Genomic DNA, 5,632 nt, shown 5'->3' with positions numbered 1-5,632 from the left:
TCACTACCTGATTGGGTTGTAAGGACCAAGTGATGTAAGGTGATTGGAAGAGTGCCCAACACTGACGCATACCGGAAGCCCAGTGTGAGCTATTTCCATCACTCCATTAATGAGCACTCGTCTGTATCAGGCCCAGTCATGGTTTCTGGGGAGATTCCAGGCTTGTATACCACCTGGTCTTGACCTCTACTTGGGTCAAAGTTGGCCTCTGTTAGGACCACGCCTGGCTCTTGGCTGGCTTAGTCTCCAATTCTTGCAGCAAGAGCCCTTTCTTTCCTGACCCTGCCACCTCCTAGGCCTCAGGTCCTGACCTCCTGCTTTGCCCTCCACACTCAACAACACCAAACTCTGCTTCCCAGACGTGCTGTGCCCTGCATGTGTCAATGCATCTGCACACAGTGTTTCTGGGACTTTTCACATCTCCTCTCCATCTTTGAAACCCAGCATAGGGGTCACCTGCCCCGAGAAGATGCCCCTGCTATCCACACTGGCTCCCGCCATGCCCCTGCCCAACCCAAAGACAGTGACGGCTGGACCTGCTCATATTTCTGTCTCTGTGTCCATTGCCCTGCTGGGTAGTAACTTGTTCACAGACCCTTCTCCCCAGCTGTGTGGCAAGCTGCTGAAAATCAAGACCTCATCTTACTCATTTGTGTATGTGTAACACCAGGCATGATGTGAGCCAGAGCAGGGGCCAAGTGAGGGTTTGCTCAGTTGAACTAAGTGGGGCTGAAGAAGATTCAAGAGCCTACTTGGAAGTGCCAGGTGTGTAACGGACGCTGTCTGGTGCTTTATGGAAACACACAACCTCAATGAGTAGCAATCCTTGGAGCTCAAGATCTCTTTAGGGAGTCCACAGCCTGCAAGTGACAAAGGCCAAAGGGAGTCAAAGAACAAAATAACGGAGAGTTGGTAAATATCAAGTTCAACTTGATGGGATGGGATGGGATGGGGTGAATTTGAGTCTGGAGATAAGAGAAGCAAAAGACCTGGATTTGCAGAAGGAAGTGGGAGAGTGAGCAGGGTAGGCAGGGCAGGGCAGGGGGCTCAGGCATTCCAGGTTGAGGGCAGGCCTTGGAGAGCCTTGCATAGCTCAGAGATGGCATCTTCATGCCCCTGGTGGGGCAATAGTCTGCAAGAAGGCCTGATGAGGGAGGGGCTTCAAGGTACGAACTAAGTGGGCAAAACCATAGATTCTTATCCAAGGGACCGTCATAATGCATGACTTATTCCGCCAGTTTTTAGGTTTAATGAGCTTTACTTCTTTTTTGTGGAATGAATAAGCAAGGGAGGAAGCCAGAGGCGGAAGAAGAAAGTGAGCTGTCGACTCAGCCACCTGGGTTTGGATCCTGGAGTCACTATCTGCTAGTTCTGTGATGTAAGCATGCTCCCAATCCTCTGTAAGCCTCAGTGTTCTCATCTGTGAACTGGGGATGACCATGCTTCATTTTGGGGTGGGGTCAGCTTTATTTAGGTATAATTCACATACAATAAAAATCCACCAATTTTAAGTGTTCCCAATTAAGTGATTTTTAGAAACTGGGTATGTCATTGTGTAACGACTACCACAGTAAAGATATTACAGTTTTAAGTCACCCGCAAAAATATCCTTATGTCCCTTGCAGTCAATCCCTTTCTGCCACTCCTGGCCCCTAGCAACCAATGGTCTGCTTTCCATTACCATCATCTTGCTGTTTCTAGAATTTCATACACATGGAACCATGCTGTTATAATGTTTATGCCAACGTTTTTTTAACTTTGCTTGATGCTTTTGAAATTCAGCCATGTTGTTGCTATTATTAAGAGTTCCTCTCTTTTCTTGCTGAGTAATTTCCTATTTTATGAGTATGCTACAATATGTTTTTCTATTCATCCATTGGTGGACATTTAGGTTGGTGTCAGTTTTTGCCTATTATAAATAAAGCTACTATGAGTATTGGTGCATAAGTCTTTGGGCAGTCAAATATTTTAGTTTCTTTTGGATAAATACCTGGGAGTCAAAGTGTGGGGCATATGGCAGCCTTTTTTAAAAAAAGTACCCATCTGTTTTTCAAAATGGCTACACCATTTTACATTCTCACCAGCACAGCCTAAGAGTGCCACTTCTCCACATCCTCGCCAACATTTGACATTATGTGTCTTTTAAAATTGTAGCTGTGCTAGTGACTGTGTAGTGGTAATGTATTGTGGTTTGAATTTTCACTTTTTTCTGCTAACACTTTTTATGTAGGTAATAGCAATTCATATATCTTCTTTGGTGTGGTGTCTTTTCAAATCTTTTGCCATTTTTTATCTAAATTAATAAAAAAGATTTATTTTCTCAATTTTATTTTCTTAATACTTTCAAGTGGCAAAACTTTATTATATATGATTAATCCTTGAACAACACGGGGGTTAGGGGCACCAACACCCCCCACTCCTGCAGCTGAAAATCCACATATAACTTTTGACTCCCCCAAAACTTAACTAATAGCCTACTGTTAACGGGAAGCCTTAACGATAGTATAAACAATCGATTGACACATATTTTGTATGTTATGCGTATTATATACTATATTCTTTTTTTTTTTTTTTTCTTGAGACGGAGTTTCACTCTTGTTACCCAGGCTGGAGTGCAATGTCGCTATCTCGGCTCACCGCAACCTCCGCTTCCTGGGTTCAGGCAATTCTCCTGCCTCAGCCTCCTGAGTAGCTGGGATTACAGGCACGCGCCACCATGCCCAGCTAATTTTTTGTATTTTTAGTAGAGACGGGGTTTCACCATGTTGACCAGGATGGTCTCGATCTCTTGACCTCGTGATCCACCTGCCTCGGCCTCCCAAAGTGCTGGGATTACAGGCTTGAGCCACCGCGCTCAGCCCTATAGACTATATTCTTAAAGCTAGCTAGAGAAAAGAAAGTGTTATTAAGAGAATCATAACGAAGGTAAAATACATGTACAGCACTGCTCTGTGTGTATCCACACCGTAAGTTTCCGTTGTTTGTTTACAAGATGAATCCTCTGTCTAAAATGGCAACTGCAGCTACAAGCCTCAATCTATGGTACATGTTGGAAACAGGTTGATGATGTCGGGAAAAATCCACACTGATACAATGGATCACCCAGCAAGGCTCGTTTACTTCCTGCGGGAAGGGTGCAACTCGCTGGCAGTCTTGCCACAAGAGCACACCTGAACAAGGAGGCAGGGACGTTTATAGCTTTCATATGACACAATCGCCCTACTGCTGTGTCCAGTTTCCATTGGCCGGAACGGGACCTCCCATTCTATGCTTGATCCGATTGGCTTAAAAACTTGGAAATTTCCTGAATAGATGAGGGTAAAGAAGATGAGGAAGAAGACAAAAAAAAAAGAGGAAGCTGGTCAGGAGAAGGTCAGGAGTGTTTCCCAAGAAGGAACAGCATGCACCAGGGTTTGGAGCCTGCCCAGTTCTGTTCAGACATGCCGGAGAGAGTCAAGATAGCTGATTTAAGACGTAGCTGATTTACAGAATATATATACATGGGTATATGTTTATGCTAACAGCAGATAATGGCCATAGAGCAAGAGATTGTAAATCTTTATAATGTCATCTAAGATATAAACTTTGAAGAGGAACTTTCCCATCTCTCACAGCACCTCAAGAAATGCAATCTTTTCCTGTACTGACACGACTTTTCTTGCTTCTTGGGACACTTCCAGCAACACTAGTGGCACTTCATACTGGCCTCATGGTGTTATTCAAGGATTACAGTATTAATAAACACAATGAAATATACTTGAGAACCAACAGAGAATACTTTTTATGTGGATGTGCGACTCACTAGAGAGATGAACTGCTCACTGGGAGATGAACAGCTTACATGGCATGTTAAGCAGATGTTCTTAAAATGTAAGCTTCACCACAACAACAGGAGGTGTCTATGAAGTTATTACAGTAGCACAGGATGCACTACAGTTAATTTTATGCATTTCTGATCTAATACTGCCTCTTTATGTTTGTTTCCATTTCTTTGGACTGTGAATGGTGCCATGTACAGTGTTTGTGTGTGTAATTTTTGTTAACTTTTAATTTTTTAGGAAAGATCTGTATATATTTTATGGTTAGTCAGTGACAAAAATAGACTAGTATCTACATATATGTTGTGCATTCGTGACATACCTAGCTTTTTCTTAATTGTTTGATATTTCTAGGCTATACAGTTCATCTTTGAGTTTTTTCAAATTATCACAAATCTACAAAAAGCTGTTCAACATATTTATTGAAAAAATTCCATGTAAAAAAATCTTTTAGAATTTGTCTAGCAGGTTTTCCAGTATTCACCAGAAAGCCCTCAAAAAAAAAAAACAAAAAAACAAAAAAACAAAAAACAAACAAACAAAAAAAACAAGAAAGAAAAGAAAAGGAAAGAGAAGAGAAGAAAAAGAAAAAGGTCCTCCAGCTTCAGCCTCCCAAGTAGCTAGGCTTACAGGTGTGAGCCACCACATCTGGCACACTTTTTTAAAAAGCTTTTTGTTTTTGTAGCGACGAGGTCTTGCTATGTTACCCAGGCTGGTCTCAACCTCCTGGCCTCAAGTGGTTCTCCTGCCTTGGCCTCCTAAAGTGTTGAGATTACAGGCATGAGCTACCCTGCTCAGCCTCGTTCTGTTTTTAAACAGTGTCTTTTGAAGAACTAAAGAGTTAATTTTAATGAAGTCCAATTTGTTTATTTCTTCGTTTGTAGTTCAGGCTTTTATGCTCTATTTGAGAAATTTTTCCCCAGCCTAAGTCACAGAGATTTTCTTGTGTTCTCTTCTGCACGCTGTATAATGTTATGTCTTACCCTAGCTCTATGGTCCATTCAGAGTTAGTCTTTCTGTATGGTCTGAGATAAGGGTCAAGATTTATTTTCTTACCTATGGATCATATGGGTAACTAACTGTTCCAAGACCATTTGTTGAAAAAATGATCCTTTCCTTACTAAATTATCTTGGCTTTTCAATCCACCACATTTGAATGAGACTATCTCTGGACTCTGCTCCATTGACCTGTATGATTGTCTTTACACAAATACCACTCTCTCCATTGCTGTATAGTTTTATTGCACGTATTGAAATCAGATAATATAACTCATTCTACACTAACCTTCTTTTTCAAAATTGCTGTACATGTTCTAGGTCCCTCACATCTTCACATACATTCTAGACTTCGCTTGTCAGCTTCTACAAAAAGCCTGCTAGGGTTTTTTGATTGGAACTATATTGAATCTATAGATCAATTTGGGGAGAAGTGACAGATAACAATATTGAGTTTTCTGACCCATGAACATGACATATCTCTCTTTCTTTAATTTCCCTCAGCAATTTTTTTTTTTTTTGGTTTTTAGTGTATGTCTTATGCATATTTTATAAAATTTAACCAAAGAATTTAATACCTCTCTGCTCTTCCTTTGGTACACCAAGTACATGTGTTTATTACATGTAAATGTAATTGTAGTTACAAGGTCATTTCATATTGTCTTACAGTTCACTGATGCTCAGTTCTTCTTATTCTTTTTTGTTTTTTGAGACAGTGTCTTGTTCTGTTGCCCAGACTAGAGCACAGTGGCCCAATCAGGGCTCACTGCAGCTTTGACCTCCCAGGCTCAATTGATCCACCTGCCTCAGCCTCCTAA

The 5,632-nt window shown here is 41.4% G+C and overlaps 1 non-coding gene across 1 annotated transcript; it reads left to right on the top strand.

Moving 5' to 3' along the window:
- Window positions 1-4,251: 4,251 nt before the first annotated feature.
- Window positions 4,252-4,314, top strand: LOC118148687 (U7 small nuclear RNA). The gene has a single exon (XR_004735605.1). It is a non-coding gene; the product is annotated as a U7 small nuclear RNA (small nuclear RNA).
- The last annotated feature ends 1,318 nt before the right edge of the window (window positions 4,315-5,632 follow it).

The sequence above is a fragment of the Callithrix jacchus genome, chromosome 16, assembly GCF_049354715.1.
Source record: "Callithrix jacchus isolate 240 chromosome 16, calJac240_pri, whole genome shotgun sequence".
In the NCBI taxonomy this organism is placed as follows: Eukaryota; Metazoa; Chordata; class Mammalia; order Primates; family Cebidae; genus Callithrix; species Callithrix jacchus.
The sequence above is the reverse complement of the archived record's forward strand: the minus strand, read 5'-3'. Positions and strand labels throughout refer to the sequence as shown.